The following is a 20,513-nucleotide window of genomic DNA, read 5'->3' as shown; positions in this document are numbered from 1 at the left end:
GCTGCATGTGCAGTGCTGAGGATCAGTGATCTCTCCCCCATTCTAATCAGTGCATACGCTTTTGACGAGGCTTCCAAAGCACCCTGAGACTCTGATCTTGAGGATCCCCACCCTCGTCTCCCCAACAAGCCTTTGATCTCAGGATTTCCCCTGTCCTGGGATCGCCAACCCTCCCACACAGTTCTGCTGAGAGTTCAAACCTCTCCCACCCACCCCTCATTGTACATTGTTAAAGTTAAAATTCATCCCAAAGTCATTGCTGAAGTACAATAGCTGACCTACGTACAGCAAGAACCCATGAAGAGCAAAGAGATAATGGCCTGGCAATGCTTTCTTTTTTTGATGATATGGATCTGCTGATGTTGGACTGGGATGGACAAGGTCAGAAGTCACATGACACCAGCTTCTAGTCCAACAGGTTTATTTAAAAGCACAAGCTTTTGGAGCACTGCTTCTTCGTCACTAACCTTCTCTTTTTGAATTGAAGGATGGGTAACTATTGGCTCAGATATTGGGCAGAACGTAACCGTTGTTCCAAGTTCTCCTGTAAGTAAATTTGGGGTTCCCATTTGAGGGATGGTTAGGGCCTCGGTTTAATGCTTCATCCAAAAGTGCACAACCAACAGTGCAGCACTTCTCAGTACTGCATTGGAGTGACACCTTAGATAAAACTCATTATAAAGGTTACTTTATCTTTTGCTTTAAGCCAATACCACGAGTTGCACATTGAGATAATGGTGTGGAGGATCTCTGAGCTGTGGCTATCCTGACATACCTTGTCTTAGTAAGGAGGCTGCTTGCTCCTTAGCTCGAAGTAAGGTGCTTCAACTTCTTATGTACTATAGCATTCCTTTATTTCCATTTGTTCCAAGCAGTTTCTTTGGTGTAGGGTCTGAGACCTCCCTCTTCATGTCCTCATTCTAAATTGGAATCTTCTCTATGACTGAAGTCACAGTCATGTGTTCAGTTACATCATCGTAATTTTAATGAACCTTATTAGACTACCACCCCCAAAAGTTTTCTCTCCACTGGCTCTACATTATTCCAAACTTTGATTCTACTTCCTTACACAGTCTTTAGAATCAGTAAAGTTGTTATTAACATTATAATTATCATTGTCACTGTTAATATCATTATCATCATCTCACCCCCTCTTTTCCCACGTCCCCCTTCCCCCACCCCACCCCTTAAGTCTGAATCTTGAGACAATCAGAAACTCTGATGTCTTGACTCAAGTTCAAGACAATTGCGATGGTGTGTGTGAAAATAGTTGCATCTCTGTGTACACTGACTGCTGCAATTTGGGTGTGGCTGACCCACATCCTGGGCTAAAGGCCAATAAAGTGGCTGGACCTGATTGTAAGCATATTAGAGGAACTAGCTGCCAAGATATTGGATGCCCTGGCAGTAATCTTCCAGGATTCTAAGCTTCTGGAAAAGTCCCAAAGGATTTGCATGTGAACTTTGGAGGTACATCTTGTAACAAGTGGTCAAGAATTTAGCAGATGGAATACAATATAGGGAAATGTGACGTTGTTCATCTTGCAGATGGCATCAAAATTGGAAGTGTAGTAGACAGCGAAAAAGGTTACCTCAGATTACAACGGGATCTTGATCAGATGGACCAATGGGTTGAGGAGTAGCAGACAGAGTTTAATTTAGATAAATGCAAGTTGTTGGATTTTGAAAAAGCAAATCTTAGCACGACTTATACACTTAATGGTAAGGTCCTAGGGAGTGTTGCTGAACAAAGAGACCTTGGAGTGCAGGTTCATAGCTCCTTGAAGGTGGAGTCGCAGGTAGATAGGATAGTGAAGAAGGTGTTTAGTATGCTTTCCTTTATTGGTCAGATTATTGTGCACAGGAGTTGGGAGGTCATGTTGCAGCTGTACAGAACATTGGTGAGGCCACTTTTGGAATATTGCGTGCAGTTCTGGTCTCCTTCCTATCGGAAAGATGTTGTGAAACTTGAAAGGGTTCAGAAAAGATTTACAAGGATGTTGCCAAGATTGGAGGATTTGAACTATAGGAAGGGCTGAACAGGCTGGGGCTGTTTTCCCCGGGGCGTCAGAAGCTGAGGGGTGACCTTATAGAGGTTTATAAAATTATGAGGGGCATGGATAGGATAAATAGACAAAGTCTTTTCCCTGGGGTCGGGGACTCTAGAACTAGAGGGCATAGGTTTAGGGTGAGAGGGGACAGATATAAAAGAGACTCAAGGGGCAACTTTTTCACGCAGAGGGTGGTTACGTGTATGGAATGAGCTGCCAGGGGAAGTGATGGAGGCTGGTACAATTGCAACATTTAAAAGGCATTTGGATGGGTATATGAATAGGAAGAGTTTGGAGAGATGTGGGCTGGGTGCTGGCAGGTGGGACTGGACTGGATTGGGATATCTGGTCCGCATGGACGGGTTGGACCGAAGAGTCTTTTTCCATTCTGTACATCTTTATGACTCTATGACTGTATGACTGGAAAACTGCCGATGTGGCATCTTTATTAAAAAAGGGAAGGAGACAAAATCCAGGTGATGAAAGGCCAGTGAGTTTAGCATTTGGTATGGGAAAATTTGAGAGTGTGTTATAAAGAATGTGGTAGCAAAGCATGTAGAAATAAACAATATGATCAAACAGAATCAAGACGGCTTCATTACAGGGAAATCAGGCCTGACACATTTATTCCTTAATAAAGTAACAAGCAAGATAGATAAAGGGGAAGCAATGGAACTAATACATTTAGATTTTCGGGAAGTGTTTAATAAGGTACCACACATTAGGTTACTTAATAAAATAAGAGTCTATGGTGTTTGAAAAAGTATCTGAGTGTGGATGGAGGATTAGCTCGTTGATAGAAAGCAGAGAATTAGGATAGCAGGTGCATTTTCAGGATGGTAACTTGTAACTAGAGGTGTGCCACAGGGATCAATGCTTGGGCCACAATAATTTACATTATTAATGACTTGGAGGTGGGAAATTAATTTTCCAAAGCCAAGTTTGTGGATGACACCATATTAGGTGGGAAGGCAAGTGGTAAGGATGACACAAGAAGTCTACAGAAAATATAGAACTGAAAAATGTGTTGCTGGAAAAGCGCAGCAGGTCAGGCAGCATCCAAGGAGCAGGAGAATCGATGTTTCGGGCATAAGACCTGCTGCGCTTTTCCAGCAACACATTTTTCAGCTCTGATCTCCAGCATCTGCAGTCCTCACTTCCTCCTACAGAAAATATAGACAAGTTTAACAAGTGGTCAAGAATTTAGCAGATGGAATACAATATAGGGAAATGTGACATTGTTCATCTTGGAAGGGAGAACAATAGGACTGAATATTATTTACATGGAAAAAGACTTCAGAAAGCTACAGCATGGAGGGATTTAAAGGATAAAACACATAAATCTTGTTTTCCTACTTCAGCAAGTAGGCAAATAGAATGTTGGCCTTTATTTCAAAGGGAATGGGCTATCAAAATAGAGAGATCCTGCTAAAACTATGCAAGGCACTAGTCACACTCCAGCTGGAACACTGTGAATAGTTTTGTGCCCTTTTGTATAAGGAAAGATAGACAGGCATTGGAGGCAGTCCAGAGAAGGTTCACTCAGCTAATACCAAATATGGAAGGACTGTTTTAATAGAAAAGGTTGAGTCTGTACCAATTGCAGAATGATAAGCAAACTTACTGAAATGCATAAGATTCTCAAGGGACTTGACAGGGGAGATATGTAGAGGTTTCCCCTTGTAGGAGAATTTAGGACAAGATGACATAATCTCAGAATAAAGGGTAGCACCTTTAAGACAGGGATGAGGTAAATTTCTTCTCTCAGAGGGGAGTGAGTATGTGGAATTCTTGACCACAGCAGACTGTCAGAACTAGGTCATTACGTATATTAAAGGCTGACAGAGACAGACTTTTAACCAGTACGAGAATCAAGAGTTAAGAATCAAGAATCAAGAGAATCAAAAGGCAGGAAAGTAGAGTTCTGGATTATCAGATCAGACATGATCTCATCGAAGGGTGAAGTGGAACCTATCAGCTGAGTGGACTACTTCTGTTCCTATGTCTCACAGTATCCAGGGAGAGCTATGAAAAGACAGCAGTCATGACTCCAGAACTGGTTCACCACCTTTCCTGTGAGACTTGCATTTTACCAATGGGTCTGGTTGAGAGGTTGTTTGAATGTGGAGATGAGAGGAGCAGGAAACTTTTGAAGTCATCTTCAAGGACCTTGTCCAAGCTGCAGCTCTCCCTGCCCTCATTACTGCTGATCCCTGACCCCACATCATGTGACCTGACTTCTGGTGCCACTTAAAATAGCACTTTATCAAACTTTACTAACTGTGTTTGAGTCTGGCGTCCTTACTAACCCTCCTGGTGAACCATTGTCATTTTTAAATGAATAAAAACAACACAATTTTCCAAATATGGCTACACACAGAAAAGATTAAATAGTCGTTTTACTCTCATAGCCTAGTCTTGTGATATTTAACTTTTTTTTTCCAGATTCTATTTGTGAATGCACATCTTTAGGCTACTAAATCGAAACTAGATTCTTGGATTAACAAATTGAACACTGCCATTTAAAGTCCACACCAATTTCCGGTAAGTTGTTTTATTTATGAGTTTGCACTCTCTCTTGGTGTGGAATTTCTATCTAATCTCATTATTGATTGAACAGTTATTTTGAGTTTACTTTCATTGTGAAGTCAGTATTTTTGTTTTGCTGCTGTATATTCCATTCTAGTTCTTACTTATCTCAACAATCTGAAAAGATTTAATTAAAATTGATGCATTTTGAAAACATGTATAAAGAACTGAATCTGTTTTGGAATTTTAAAAAATGAATTAGCTAAGAATTTGAAGCAAGTAATATAAAAGCCGTAGAAAAACAGAAATTTAGCATCAAGCATTAACTGTTAGAGCATTTGAACAATTAGAAACATTTAATTAATTGACAATTTGAGTTCCAACTAACTCATGTTAGTTTTAAAATTATGATGCTAGATTCTGTTATTGCCCACAAAACCAGCCGAGTCTCCAGAGGGGAGCAGTGTAGGTGCAGGTCAATGGTTGTTAGATGTTCCATTGATGTCAATGGAGTATTAGTTTGAGATTTTAACTAGAGCCCTCAGCTGCAGGTCACATTTCAAATGTTATGCTCAATTGTATTCTCTGTGAGCAACATCATGGATGGTCTGCTAGCAGATGCACCTTTATATTTGGTTGTCGAGAGGTAAATGTGAAATGGTTTAACGTTCCTGCATGAATCGCGATATGTATATATATATGATATATATATATATAATTGCTGCATCAACTTCATTTTTCTTCAAAAACACGGGTTCGCTGCATAGAAAATGTGATTGTTCTAGTAATCTCACTAGAATCTGAAATATGAATTTAATCAAATATCTTTAACATTAGGCATTCGATATAAAACTGGCTTAGTGCAAAGAAGTACAGTTCTGTTTTCTCTGACTGACATCGCTGCTCTCAACCCCAAGTGTCAATCATAACTTGCTCAGAGCACGTGGGTGAGGGAAGATGAGCTTTGTTCTCTGTAATTTTGGAATTATTGTCAGTAAAATAAAGAGATTAGTTGAAAGACCGAGATGCTCTTTTGCACCAACTGTCACCGGACTGCTCAAACTAGAACTTCGAGTTTGTAAACAGCTTGAGGAAAGTAATTTGATATTTTGTTAAATTGTCACATTGTCATTTAGTGCAAGATGAAATGCAAAAACAATTTGAGTTAATGCAGCTGCAGTGTGCCCAGCAATGCACAGATGCTTGAGTCAGTAGAACATTGAGCTGGGGAGGGAAAGAAGCTAAAGGAGGGTAACGTTATGGAGAATGGGCAGGTAGGAGGTTAGGAGATAAACCTCACTGAAATTTTAAGGGGAAAGTGAGAATGGTTGTATTTGACGCATTGGAAGCTAAGGGAATAATTTGCTTAGCAACCTGTGCCAGGCCTGGAGTAGGATATGGGCAGCAGATGTCTGGAGGAGCTAAATTGTTGGAGAGTAAAGGATAGATCTCTGGAGAGTACTAGCCATTCCAATCTGTAGAAAACAAAGATATTGTCAGGGACATTGTGGTTATTATTGGGTCGACAAGTGATGAACGTAGTGAGAGTAAACTCACTGTGAAGAATAGATATTGAACAAGAATGATGTGATCGATCATATGCTACATGAAGGTAAAAAAAGATGAAGAGGGATAGAGCCCTGTATCCTGAGTTACAGAGAATATCAACAGTGATTTTGGTGGAATGAAAATCTGTTCAGAGTTCAAGGAAAGGTGGATGCAGATTTCGAATGAGATGAACTGGTCAAGGATTCTGCAGAGGAAAGGGAGTTTAGGAATGCCAATGATTGGTTTATCAGGTCAGTGAGCTCCAGGGTAAGTTTACTAAAGAAGATTTTTAGAGATAGTGCTGTTCTTTAATTCACTCATGGGATATGGCAATTGCTGGCTAGCCATTTGACAGGATAGAGACAGAGTGAAAGATATACATGTTTGAGGGGAAGAGCATCATTGATTACGAGAGGATTGCTTGTGGACATTGCAGGAAGAATGGAGAGTTAGCCACATGCCAGTGAATTTGTCCAAAAGAGGTGACCAATGGTGTTTGTCCAGGCTGCCAGTTCATCCACCAAGCACCCTAGAATGAGGAGTGGTGTCAGTGAACTCTCTGATAAAAGCAGTCAGGAATAAAAAATGGGAAGAGCTCAATGCTGTTGGAACAGTGCAGTTGAGAGAATTTGACTGAGGACAGCTGTAGGAAGGTGAAGAATGCAGAACAGATCATGATTGGGAACATGATGAGCCTATTGTTCCATGTATATGGAGTTGAGCTACATTTAGATTAGACAGGCATGGTTAAATCACATTACGATGGAACTAAAGCTATTACTCTCCCTTAGTCAACATGTTAATTAATAATGATTTAAAATTCCTAACTAATTAAGTGACAATGCAATTTATGTGATATTTCACTGTAGCTGTGGAGACACTTCATTGTTCTAGCATGGACAGAATAATCAATTACAAAAAAATGTTTCGTACTGATATAATTTGCATAATGTAAGTGACAAACAGGTCTGGGTGCTGCAAAGCGGAAAGTGCAATTTGGTGCAGCTTATCGGATCTACTTCTGTTTATTATACAGGGAATATGGCTTGGGCAGTTCAATCAGTTTTCCATCTTAAAATGGCAATGATATTTATAATTTCAAAGGCACAGTCACACAGAAGGAGGTAATTATACCTTGAAAGAATCCACTAAGATCATTTTTGTACCAGGACCCTGTTGCTAAATGATTCACACCAGTTTGTAGAAAAAAAAGTATATACACATTGCAATCTCTGTCAAATACATGATAATTTGGTACTTTTGCAAGCAATTCCACTTATAAAGACTTGCATTTAGATAGTACGTTTCCATGTGCTTTAAAACTAATGAAGCACTTTTAAAGCATAATCTAATAATAACCAGACATTTGCTTTTTTTGTGATGTTGATTAAAGAACGCCTCTTGATAGGCCACCAATAGTAATGTCCCTGAATCCTGACAGGTCAGTCAGGTCTTGGAATAATATCTCATCCAAAAAGGCAGCTCCTCCCCATAGAGCGGTACTCTCTCTGTGCTATATGGAGCATTAGACTGGACATTGTGCTCAAGTCCCTGTGATGGGCTGTGATCTCACAGACATTTAGCTCTGAGCTTGGTACCAGCTGAAAGACAGCTGACACACTGAGGGGTCAGAGTGTATTAGTCACAGGGCTAGTGGAACAACTTATATTTAATCAGTTGGCTGTCTGAGACCATGGTGTTTAGAGTTTATAAAAGATGCTGCTGAGGAAACCCCAGAGGTCAGCTTACTGAAGCACACGGCATTAACTCCAAGGACAGCGAGCTTCTGCGACTCTTAAAGAGTTAACACTGTCTAGAATATTGCTGGATCTTCGCCAGTTACAACTGACATAGGACAATGGTAATTGACTTGATATTTGTCCAGCTTTAACCATTAAGATAATAAAAACAGAAAATGTGGGAAACACTAAACAGATCTGGCAGCAGCATCCATAACGATCAAAACAGAGTAAACATTCCCTCCCACAGAACCTGTTGGGTGGGTGTGACATTATTGGGTTACCTGTGAGGAACTCCCCCATGACACACATCGCCAGTGCCCAATCCAGATCCACTTCGATGAATTATATATTTTTTTTCTTTTTTAAAATTTAACCCCCACACTACCGCCTAAGTGCGGTAGTGCTTATTTTTTCCCCAGCACCCATTGTGTGTGTGTGTGTGTGTGTATAGATGTGAGACACAGTGAAGGACACAAAGTGCACGAATCTTTATTCAATTTCCACCACCAGGAAGACAGGAAAACACCCAAGTGGCCAGTGACAAGCCCTGCCCTTCACATCAAAGGGCAATGCTGTGTGATCAAAACAGTAAAGGGGAGGGTAGGGACTAAATCAAAATAGAGTTGGAGGGAGAAATGATGCACTCCACTCCCTGCGGCGCCCACCTCTCCCTGAACGACTCCAGGGTGTTGGTGGACACCGCATGCTCCTTCTCTAAGGACACCTTCGATGAATTATAAAGTTAATGGATCTCACATGGATAGGTTTGCTGTTAATAACCTGTTGTCATGTCCAATGTCATTGCTACTCTGCCACTTTATACTCATTGAGTCTTTGCTCCAAATGTTGTGATCTAGGTCAGAATCCCTAAATCCAACTCCAATCAGATGAGTTTGCCATTTCATGAGATTAGATTAGATTCCCTACAGTGAGGAAACAGGCCCTTCAGCCCAACAAGTCCACACCGGCCCTCCAAAGAGCAATCTACCCAGACCCATTCCCCTAACTAATGCACCTAATGCTATGGGCAACTTAGCATGGCCAATCCACCTAACCTGCACATCTTTGGAGTGTGGGAGGAAACCCACGCAGACACGGGGAGAATGTGCAAACTCCACACAGACAGTTGCTCGAGGTGGGAATTGAACTCGGATCCCTGGTGCTAATCACTGAGCCACCATGCCACCCAAACCTTTGTAAAATTTTCAGGACCAATGTAGGGTCATTCTCAACGGGTTCAATATGGCAAACCACGGAAGGAATCTTCCCAGAAACCCCACACTCCCGTCTTACAATAACTGCTGAATTCTGGGAAGTGAATACGGTTTAAAGATCCCAAAGCCTCTTTGGTACCCTCCGAGAAAAGGTGTGGGTAAGGTCAGGGTGAGGATGTATGGTGCTAGGTGAGTGAAGGGACATGAAAAAAGATGATCAGTGAAGATCAAAGGAAATTCTAAAGTTTTCGAAATAGTAAAAGGCTCCAAAAACAGGATTATTTTTTTCATTGGACACGGGTTCACTGATGAGGCCAGCATTTGTTGTCCATCATGAATTGCCTTTGAACTGAATGGCTTGCTCAACCATTTCACCGTGGGCGGCACGGTGGCACAGTGGTGTGGGCGGCACGGTGGCACAGTGGTTAGCACTGCTGCCTCACAGCGCCTGAGACCCGGGTTCAATTCCCGCCTCAGGCGACTGACTGTGTGGAGTTTGCACGTTCTCCCCGTGTCTGCGTGGGTTTCCTCCGGGTGCTCCGGTTTCCTCCCACAGTCCAAAGATGTGCAGGTCAGGTGAATTGGCCGTGCTAAATTGCCCATAGTGTTAGGTAAGGGGTAAATGTAGATGTAGGGGTATGGGTGGGTTACGCTTCGGCGGGGCGGTGTGGACTTGTTGGGCCGAAGGGCCTGTTTCCACACTGTAAGTAATCTAATCTAATCTAATCTAAAAATCCATCCTATTGTTGGAATCACCAGTAGGTCAGACCAGCTGAGGACAGCAGATTTCCTTCTCTAAAGGACATTCATGAGCCAGATGGAATTTTATGGCAATCTACTATGGTTGCCATGAGGCTAACTTTTAATTGAATTCAAATTAGCTCTGTGGTGGGATTCAAACCCATCTGCCCAGAGCAATAGTTGACAGTCTCAGATTACTGGTCCAGTGACATAACCATTACACACCACCTCCCCACATTGTTACATTGCTGAAATCTTAAACAGATACTTCATATCTATCTTTAACAAGGAGGCAGGTTTTACCCAGAACATGGTGAGTGATGAGGAAATTCAGTCACTAGAAGGGTTTAACATTGCTCAGGAGGATGGATTGGATAGACTCCTCTGCATCTGGCCAGTGATAACTCCCAGGTTATTGATAATGGGGGATTTAACAAGCATGGAAAGAGCATTGAATTCCGAGGGTGCAGTGTTTAGATTGTCTCCTATTGGAGATGATCGTTGCCAAGCACATGGCTGACACAAATGTTGCTTGGCACCTCTCAGCTGAAATGACTGACCTCCAATAACCACAACTATCTTCCTGTCTGCCAGGTGTGACTCCAACCAATGGCAAGATTTCCTCTGATACCCATTTATTCCAGTTTTGCTAGGGGTACTTGATGTCACATTCTTTTAAATGAGACCTTGATGTCAAGAGCTGTCACTCTGTCCTCCCCTCTGGAATTCAGCTCTTTTGTCCGTGTTTGAACCAAAGCTGTAATGAGGTCAGGAGCTGAGTGACCCTGGGGGAACCCAAACTGGGCGTCACTGAGCAGGTTAGTGCTGAGCCGGTGCTGCTTGAGAGTTGATGACCTCTTCCATCTGAAGATTATTGTGGATGCTTCAGCATTACCTTTTGCACTGAGCTTCCCCGTCATTGAGGATGAAGATATTTGTAGAGCCTCGAATGTCAATGCTGAACAAAAATATGTCATCTCCTTTATATTGGCATTTTTTTGTAAACGTTCTGACAAGATGAAAACATTTAATAAACTGTCTTTTTTCAGGAAAGCTCCAGTCCTGTACTACCAAACTACTATTTGAAAAATGCATTCTTAGGATAGTGAGGAGAGCTCAACTAGAATCCTGCAACTGAAGGTTTTTTTCTGGGAGTCTCTCCTTCTAACAGAGTCGGATTTGACTATGATGCCCACAAAACCAAATAACATCATAGTGAGGGCTGAGATATGGAATGTCAATTGGTACCTGTGGGACTTTCCTTAGCAACGGAGACAGTGTTTTCAGGGAAATGAGAGGACTAAATCTGTTGTATAGAAAAGTGTTGTACAAAAGCCATGTCGGATGAATCTAAGAAGAAAGGGCTTACTCAGTGGGTGAACCAATAAAAATGCTCAAAGGAAAAGCATCATCACCACAAAAGTCAGACTGAAAACCACACTGTTTGTCTTGGAAATAAAGTCCTCAATGTTGAACCATAGTTAACAGGACACTTCAAATTTATAGAAACAATGCACCGAGTGAACACTTTTGTATAATGGACGGGACCAGGGGATGGAGGGAACTGAATAGGGCTGAATAAACAATACTTGGCTGTGGTCCTGATATTTATGTTGTATAATATTGCCAGAATTTCCTACTCCCTTGGTATTCAGGTTTGGATTTCATTGTTGGTGGGAGGGTTATGAAAGTAACTAATTACACTGAGGGTACGTTTACTAGAAATTGATGCAGCATAAATTGCACTTGAAGAATATTATTGAAACATTTTAAATGAAAGTGCCAGAGATATTTGCCATGCAAATGGGTTTAAGGAAAGACGAATAGTGTTACCAATACTACCTTCCATCCACCCTCACCCTTCTATTTATCTCTCAGCCCTCTTCCCCGCGTCCACCCCACCACCACCACCACATTCCTGATGAAGGGCTTATGCCCAAAATGTTGACTCTCCTGTTCCTTGGATGCTGCCTGACCTGCTGTGCTTTTCCAGCACCACACTTTTTGACTCTGATCTGCAGTCCTCACTATCTCTCAAGTAAGTATGTGTTGAGAGAAGTGCTGGTGCATCACTGAAGCAGACGCAAATCTGACCACTGCCAATTGACAATAGAACCAGTCATAAGGTATATGACACACCCTGCTGGGGAGTTGGCAGACATGCCTTTTAACAACCTTCTTTTTTATATTCTGGGGTTTTCAGAGAGTAAACACTGTCCGTGTCAGCATTACTCAGTTGGTAGTGCTCTTTCCTCAGCTGAGGGTTTAAGTGCAATGAAAAATTTGCTTCTCTCTTCACAGGTTCTGCCAGACGCATTGAGTTTCTCCAGCATTCTCTGTTTTTAGCGCCGATTCTCAAATTGCTCTGAACAAACTTCTTTTTTTCAGAAGGAGCTGTGTTTTTACATCTAAATTCAACCAGGACTTCTGCAAACTGAAACCAAACTTTTTCCAACTGATGAGTTTTTCCCTAAGCAAAAAAATCCTGTGTCTTCTAACTGAACACAGAATAATGCTCTTCAATGTTTACTCTATCCAGTCATAAAACTCTCCAAAGGCAAACAAAGTCACATTGTTACACTAGGGACTTTCTCACTGGTTCCATGTACACTGACCAACCAGTCAATAAACTTCCTTCTTGTACACAGGCTAAAGTCCCCATGTGTAACTTTAATCCACAATGTCCCATATAAGCATAATTGGTTGACAGATTAATTATGATTGCTTTGTTTACAATTTTGAAGTAGTCACTTTTGTAAAGAAACATAAAGTGGAGCCATTTAATTGTAGCTTCAACTTCAGCCTTGCTTTGTGACTATCAGATTGAAAAGCCCCACTTATTACCTTCAGACTGGCTGTGAAACTGTTTGATACCATGGTCTGATGAAATTACACTGACTGGTATAAATGAAACTGACACAGAAATTGCTGTTGGTAACTCGAGCAAATACTCCCATTGCTCTTTCAGTCAAAGTATGAAGACTTATTTTGATGTGTGAACCGAGCATAATATGCTGTCACTGTTCCTTCTTGTATTAGCTGAACTGGCAAGGAACAAGGAAAATGCAAAGTGTTTTTAATGGAGTAGCTGTAAGTCACAAGCTAAGAGACAATGTGTAACATTTTACAAATCATTAGTTAAGCTACATTGCATGTGCTTTCTCACGTATCTAACCCTTCAAATTGAAGAATTGCAGATTTCAATCCATCAGCTATATTGACCAACATCTATTCCTACATATGACACAGTGTGGAACATATCCCACAGCTAATTCAAGAAGAGCTCGATTGTGTCAGCTAGATTTTATCAGCTGATTTACCAAGATCATGAGGAGCACATAGGAGAGGTTTTATTGAAATTATGTGGGACAGGAGACTTTATTTATGAGGAGAGATTAAAGGGACTGGAGATAGAAGGTAAAGAGGTATTTGTTAGACATATTTACATATTCAAAACCTCTCAAACTAACCAGCAACAAGGAAGCAGTGGAAATACCTGTTTTGGGGCCTTAAACCTTAAACTGGCAGTTAAACCTCCATGGTTTTTCAACTTATCGAAAAGACAGAGAGGTGGGCAGAGGGGCTGGGGTTGCCTTGTTAGTTAAGAACAAAATTAAATCTATGGTATTGAATGACATAGTGTCGGATGATGTGGAGTCTGTGTGGGTGGAATTGAGGAACCACAAAGGCAAAAAAAACAAAATTGGAGTTGTGTATAGACCTCCTAACAGTGGTCAGGACCAGGGACGCAACATGTACCGGGAAATAGAGAAGGCATGTCAGAAAGGCAAGGTTACATTGATCATGGTAGACTTCAATATGCAGGTGAACTGGGTAAATAATGTTGCTAGTGGATCTAAAGAAAGGGAATTCATGGAATGCTTACACGATGGCTTTTTGGAACAGCTTGTCATGGAGCCCACAAGAGAGCAGGCTATTCTGGACCTAGTGCTTTGCAATGAACCAGACTCTATAAAAGATCTTAAAGTAAGGGAACCCTTAGGAAGTAGCGACCATAATATGGTAGAGTTCAGTCTGGAGTTTGAAAGGGAGAAGGCAAAATCGGATGTAATGGTGTTACAGTTGAATAAAGGTAATTATGAGGGCATGAGAGAGGAACTGACTAAAATAGACTGGAAGCAGAGGCTAACTGGGAAGACAGTAGAGCAAAAATGGCAGGAGTTTGTAGGTATAGTTGAGGACACTGTACAGAGGTTCATTCCCAAGAAAAGAAAGATTAACCGGGGAGGGATTAGACAACCTTGGCTGACAAAGGAAGTCAGGAAATGTATTAAAGAAAAAGAGAGATCCTATAAAGTGGCTAAGAACAGTGGGAAATCAGAAGATTGGGAAGGATACAAAAGCAAACAGAGGATAACAAAGAGTGTAATAAGAAATGAGAGGATCAAATATGAAGGTAGGCTAGCCAGTAATATTAGAAATAATAGTAAAAGTTTCTTTCAGTACATAAGAAACAAACAACAGGCAAAAGTAGACATTGGGCCACTTCAAACTGATGCAGGAAGCCTAGTGATGGGAGATAAGGAAATAGCAGGAGAACTTAACAAGTACTTTGCGTCAGTTTTCGCAGTGGAAGACATGAGTAATATCCCAAAAATTAAAGGGTGTCACGGGGCTGAGTTGAGTATGGTTGCCATTACGAAAGAGATAGTGCTAGAAAAGTTAAAAAGTCTTAAAATTGATAAATCTCCTGGCCCCGATGGGATACACCCTAGAGTTCTGAGAGAGGTGGCTGAGGAAATAGCAGAGGCATTGGTTGAGATCTTTCAAGAGTCACTGGAGTCAGGAAAGGTCCCGGATGATTGGAAGATGGCTGTTGTAACCCCCTTGTTCAAGAAAGGATCTAGGCAAAAGATGGAAAATTATAGACCAATCAGCTTAACCTCGGTTGTTGGTAAAATTCTAGAATCCATCATTAAGGATGAGGTTTCTAAATTCTTGGAAGAGCAGAATCTGATTAGAACAAGTCAACATGGATTTAGTAAAGGGAGGTCATGCCTGACAAACCTGTTGGAATTTTTTGAAGAGGTAACAAGTAGGTTAGACCAGGGAAACCCAGTGGATGTGGTCTATCTAGACTTTCAAAAGGCTTTTGATAAGGTGCCACACGGGAGGCTGCTGAGCAAGGTGAGGGCCCGTGGTGTTCGAGGTGAGCTGCTGGGATGGATTGAGGATTGGCTGTCTGACAGAAGGCAGAGAGTTGGGATAAAAGGTTCTTTTTCAGAATGGCAGCCGGTGATGAGCGGTGTCCCGCAGGGTTCGGCGCTGGGGCCACAGCTGTTCGCATTATATATTAATGATTTGGATGAGGGAACCGGGGGCATTCTAGCGAAGTTTGCCGATGATACGAAGTTAGGTGGACAGGCAGGTAGTACTGAGGAAGTGGGGAGGCTACAGAAGGATCTAGACAGGTTGGGAGAGTGGTCCAGGAAATGGCTGATGGAATTTAAAGTGAGCAAGTGCGAGGTCTTGCACTTTGGCAAAAAGAATAAAAGCATGGACTACTTTCTAAATGGTGAGAAACTTAATAAAGCCAAAGCACAAAGGGATCTGGGAGTGCTAGTCGAGGATTCTCTAAAGGTAAACATGCAGGTTGAGTCCGTGATTAAGAAAGCGAATGCAATGTTGTCTCTTATCTCAAGAGGGTTGGAATATAAAAGCAGAGATGTCCTACTAAGACTTTATAAAGCTCTGGTTAGGCCCGATTTGGAGTACTGTGTCCAGTTTTGGTCCCCACACCTCAGGAAGGACATACTGGCACTGGAACGTGTCCAGCGGAGATTCACACGGATGATCCCTGGAATGACAGGTCTAGCATATGAGGAACGGCTGAGGATACTGGGATTGTATTTGTTGGAGTTTAGAAGATTAAGGGGAGACTTAATAGAGACGTACAAAATAATACATGGCTTTGAAAAGGTGGATGCTAGGAAATTGTTTCCGTTAGACGAGGAGACTAGGACCCGTGGACACAGCCTTAGAATTAGAGGGGGTCATTTCAGAACAGAAATGCGGAGACATTTCTTCAGCCAGAGAGTGGTGGGCCTGTGGAATTCATTGCCACGGAGTGCAGTGGAAGCTGGGACGCTAAATGTCTTCAAGGCCGAGATTGATAGATTCTTGTTGTCTAGAGGAATTAAGGGGTACGGGGAGAACGCTGGTAAGTGGAGCTGAAATGCGCATCAGCCATGATTGAATGGTGGAGTGGACTCGATGGGCCGAATGGCCTTACTTCCACTACTATGTCTTATGGTCTTATGGTCTTAACGTGCCTGAGGTTGTTCCTTGGGGCGATGGTGACAGTGTTGGATCAGACTGGCCAGAGATCAGCTACAGAGGCATCACTGCGGGATTGACTGCCACGGCTGGATTTTGAGAGTCAGAGGATCACAGGTAGAACCTTGTGGCCCAGTGAGAGAGACTGGGAGGAGCAGAGAACAGACACGGCTGGGATATCCCTAGGGTCTGTGTGTCCGAGCAACCTGCTGACTCTGAGCAGGCAGGGCCTACAACCCCATTCACTGTTTCTTAAAACCCAATTAATGTCACAACTAAAAGATTGGGAACGTCTGATGCAAATGTTGAAAAAAGACAAAACAAAGCATTTGGACATGGGAATGGAGTAGGTAAGAGTGATCTGTACCAGATAGGCTTGAACCCATCATTTCTGTGCTGTAAAATTATCTGACTCTAACAGGGGTTCATTACATATTAGATTACTTACAGTGTGGAAACAGGCCCTTCGGCCCAACAAGTCCACACTGACCCGCAACCCACCCATACCCCTACATTTACCCCTTCACCTAACACTACGGGCAAATTAGCATGGCCAATTCACCTAACCTGCACATCTTTGGACTGTGGGAGGAAACCCGAGCACCCGGAGGAAACCCACGCAGACACGGGGAGAACGTGCAAACTCCACACAGACAGTTGCCTGAGGCGGGAATTGAACCCGGGTCTCTGGCGCTGTGAGGCAGCAGTGCTAATCACTGTGCCACCGTGCCACCCATAAAAGACTACGACTTTGCTAATCAATAAAATCAAAATACTGCATGTGGATTCATACAGCATGGAAACAGACCCTTCAGTCCAACCAGTTCATGCTGAACATAATCCCAATCTAAACCAGTCCCACCTACCTGCTCCTGGCCCATATCCCTTCAAACCTTTCCTATTCGTGTACTTATCCAAATATCTTTTAAGCACTATAATTGTACCCACATCCACCCCTTGGCTAGGACATTCATTCCACATGCAAACCACCTTCTGTGTGAAAATAAATTGCCCTTCATGTCTTTCTTTAATCTCTTTCTTCTCACTTTACAAATGTGCTCCCTCATCTTGAAATTCCCCCATTATGGGAAAAAGACAACTATCTTTAACTCTATCTAAACCCCTTGTGATTTTATAAATTTCTATCAGATCGCATTTCAACCTCCATTACTCCAGTGTAAAAAGTCCCAGCCTATCCAGCCTTTGTTTATAACTCAAACCTTCCATGCCCAGCAACATCCTGGTAAATCTCTCCTGAACCATCTCCAATTAATAATATCCTTCTTATTCTGGATGTAGGTTTGCTCACTGAGCTGGAAGGTTCATTTCCAGATGTTTTGTCACCATACTAGGTAACATCTTCAGTGAGTCTCCGGGCAAAGCACTGCTGATAATTCCTGCTTTCTCTTTATATGTTTGGGTTTCTTTGGGTTGGTGATGTCATTTCCTGTGAGGATGTCATTTCCTGTGGTGATTTCATTTCCTGCTCATTTTCTCAGGGGGTGGTAGATGTGTTTGTTGATAGAATTCCAATTGGAATGCCATGCTTCTAGGAATTCATGGCAGTGCTTCGTTTGGAGGCTCAATGAAGATGTTTCCTAGTATGGTGACAAAACATCTGGAAATGAACCCTTCAGCTCAGTGAGCAAACCTACATCCAGAACCTCAGTCTGAGCTACAAATTTTCTCAAAACTTGCTAATATCCTTCCCATAACTGGGTGACCAGAACTAGACAGAGAACTCCAGAAGAGGCCTCTCCGATGTCCTGTACAACTTCAACATGATGCCTCAACTCCGATACTCAAAAGACTGAGCAATGAAGATGCCCCTGCCAAAATCTGCCTTCGCCACCCTGTTTATATGTGACACAAATTTCAAACAATTAATGTACCTGAACTCTTAGGGCCATATGAGATAAAAACAGAAAGTTTTTGGAGCAAGTCAGTGGATTTGGCAGCACCTGTGGAGAAAGAATCAGAATTAATGTTTAAATCCAAAATGAATTGTTCTCTAGTATTTTCATTTTATTTATGGTTTTGCAATGACTGCTAACTATCACTATTTTAGAACTGGAAACACAGACAACAGAAACTGCTGCCAATTAGAGTTGGTGGTGGAGGGAGTGGTTGCTTGCAGATGTGGCTATTTTGTCCTTTGTTTTTTATTCACTCATGAGATATGGGTGTCACTGACTGTCCAGCATTTACTGCCTGTCCTTAGTTGCCCCTTGGTGGTGGTGAGGTGTCTTTTTGAACCACTGCAGTCCACCTGCTATAGACACACTCACAAGGCTGTTCGGGAGGGAATTCAGGCTTTTGAGTCAGCGACACTGAAGAAATTGTGATATATTTCCAAGTCAGGATGGTGACAGGTTTGGAGAGGATGGTGTTCCCATGTACCTGCTACCTTTGACCTTCTGGATGGATGTGGTCATGAGTTTGAAAACTACTGTCTGAGGATCTGCAGTGCATCTTGTAGATAACACACACTGCCGCTACTGAGTGTCAGAGGTGGAGGGAATGGATGTTTGTGGATACAGTACCAATCAAGTGGGGACTGATTTGTCTTGGTTGCTGTCAAGTTTCTTGTGTTATTGGAGCTGCAGCCATCCAGGCAAGTGGAATATTTCATTGAGCTCCTGACTTATGTCTTGTAGATGGTGGGACAGGCTTTCAGAAGTCAGGAGGTGAGTCAGTCGCTGCAGGATTCCTAATCTCTGATCTGCTCTAAATTAGATTCTGTCTTGTTAGAGATGGCCATTGCCTGGTACTATACAGCATGATACAAGAGTGGAGTTATTAGTTTATCATAGCAACCAATCTCAATCAAGTAGTCAGCAACAAGCCCAAGCATGACTTCAAAAAATCTGTCAATTCTGGAGAGCTTTAAGAACAGGAAATACAAAATCACTTTTTTTTCATCCTTCCAGCTGCTACACCTACTGTAATCAATGTCTCAAATGACATTCGCAGTGAATTCTAAAATGTTTAACAAATAAAAAACAAAGAACTGTGGATGCTGGGAATCAGAAACAAAATCAGGAATTGCTGGAAAAACTTAGCAGGTCTGGCAGCATCTGCAGAGAGAAATCAGAGTGAATGTTTTGGTTTAAGTGACCCTTCCTCAGGACTGTAGAATCATAAAAGAGGGGAAAAATGTGCTAAATAACAATGCAAGAATCAAAGAAGCAAAAAGCTACAGTAATGCAGCAATCTCTGCCCTCCCAGTCACTCCCTCCATTTGGTTAAACTGTTGGAATTCCACTCTGGGACAGTTTCTGAATGCCCAGCTCTACAGGAACCACCGTTTTATCTGGAAGGGGTTTTTACCCCATGATGCTGTGTGGCTGAAATCAGTGTGAGGAGAAGTTGAAATGAGATAGCTGGAGCTAAAATTATTCAACTCTCGCTTTTCATCTGTTTTGTTGCACTGTTTTATCATAATTTACAATCACCTTCGAGGGATCGAAATCTTTGACTATCACAAGAGTTAAAATGCTAATTTTCAGTGGATAGTTTGTTTTTTAATGGTTTAGTTTCTTTGGCAACAATAACGACAAACGACACTCCAAACCACGAACTGCATGAAATCTCCCTGAAATGATTGTGCATCACCAAGACAGTACAAACTTTACACAGGATAGGAGACAAGTATTTACTTGTAATGATGATGCAAGACTTTCTGAAAAACAGGAGGAGTATTCCAATGGCAAGTGAGGAGATGTTTTGATCCTGATTAGAACTAACATGAGCTTTCTGTGTTGAGGGTAAGTGAGACACCAGACTATTCATTCAAGAGAATTATTTTGAATTTCATTGTTACTGTTCAGTTTTAGAGAAAAGCTTATTTCTGTTTCTAATGTAACCTGTTAACATTTAGAAATTGAAAGCAGTGATTGGTTTACATAGATAGAATTAATTATTGAGCACAATAGTTCTTGTGGCTTTTTCTGTCAGGTCATGTACATGCTGTATAACAGGAATCCTTAAATGTTGTAGCATTTAATGAAAAGGACCTGGGAAACTGAACAATGAAAATCATTATTTTGAAAATTGAGGCAAATTGGTGAATGTGAGCAGCATGGAGGCGAGGAGTGACACAGTGGCTCAGTGGTTAGCCCTGCTGCCTCAGCGCCAAGGACCCGTGCTTGATTCCAGCCTCGGGTGACTGTCTATCTGTGTAGAGTTTGCACTTTCTCCCTGTGTCTGCGAGGGTATCCTCCGGGTGCTCCGGTATCCTCCCACAATCCAAAAATGTGCAGGTCAGGTGAATTGATCAGGGATGTGTAGACTAGGTGCATTAGTCAGGGATAAACATAGAAAAATAGGATAAGGGAATGGATCTGGGTGGATTGCTTTCTCTTGGGCCAAATGGCCTGTTCCAACACTGT

The 20,513-nt window shown here is 42.0% G+C and overlaps 1 protein-coding gene across 1 annotated transcript in view; it reads left to right on the top strand.

The window, feature by feature from the left end:
• Nucleotides 1–20,513, top strand: part of LOC140493855 (SH3 and multiple ankyrin repeat domains protein 2-like) — a 1,358,365-nt gene that overhangs the window by 209,467 nt on the left and 1,128,385 nt on the right. Inside the window, exon 2 of the mRNA XM_072592836.1 lies at nucleotides 4,497–4,595. The gene's annotated coding sequence lies outside the window, so the exon portion shown is untranslated. The remainder of the gene's footprint in view (nucleotides 1–4,496; nucleotides 4,596–20,513) is intronic.

This window comes from Chiloscyllium punctatum, chromosome 22 (genome assembly GCF_047496795.1).
Source record: "Chiloscyllium punctatum isolate Juve2018m chromosome 22, sChiPun1.3, whole genome shotgun sequence".
Classification (NCBI taxonomy): domain Eukaryota; kingdom Metazoa; phylum Chordata; class Chondrichthyes; order Orectolobiformes; family Hemiscylliidae; genus Chiloscyllium; species Chiloscyllium punctatum.
Note: the sequence above shows the minus strand (reverse complement) of the source record. Positions and strands in the feature narration are given on the sequence as shown.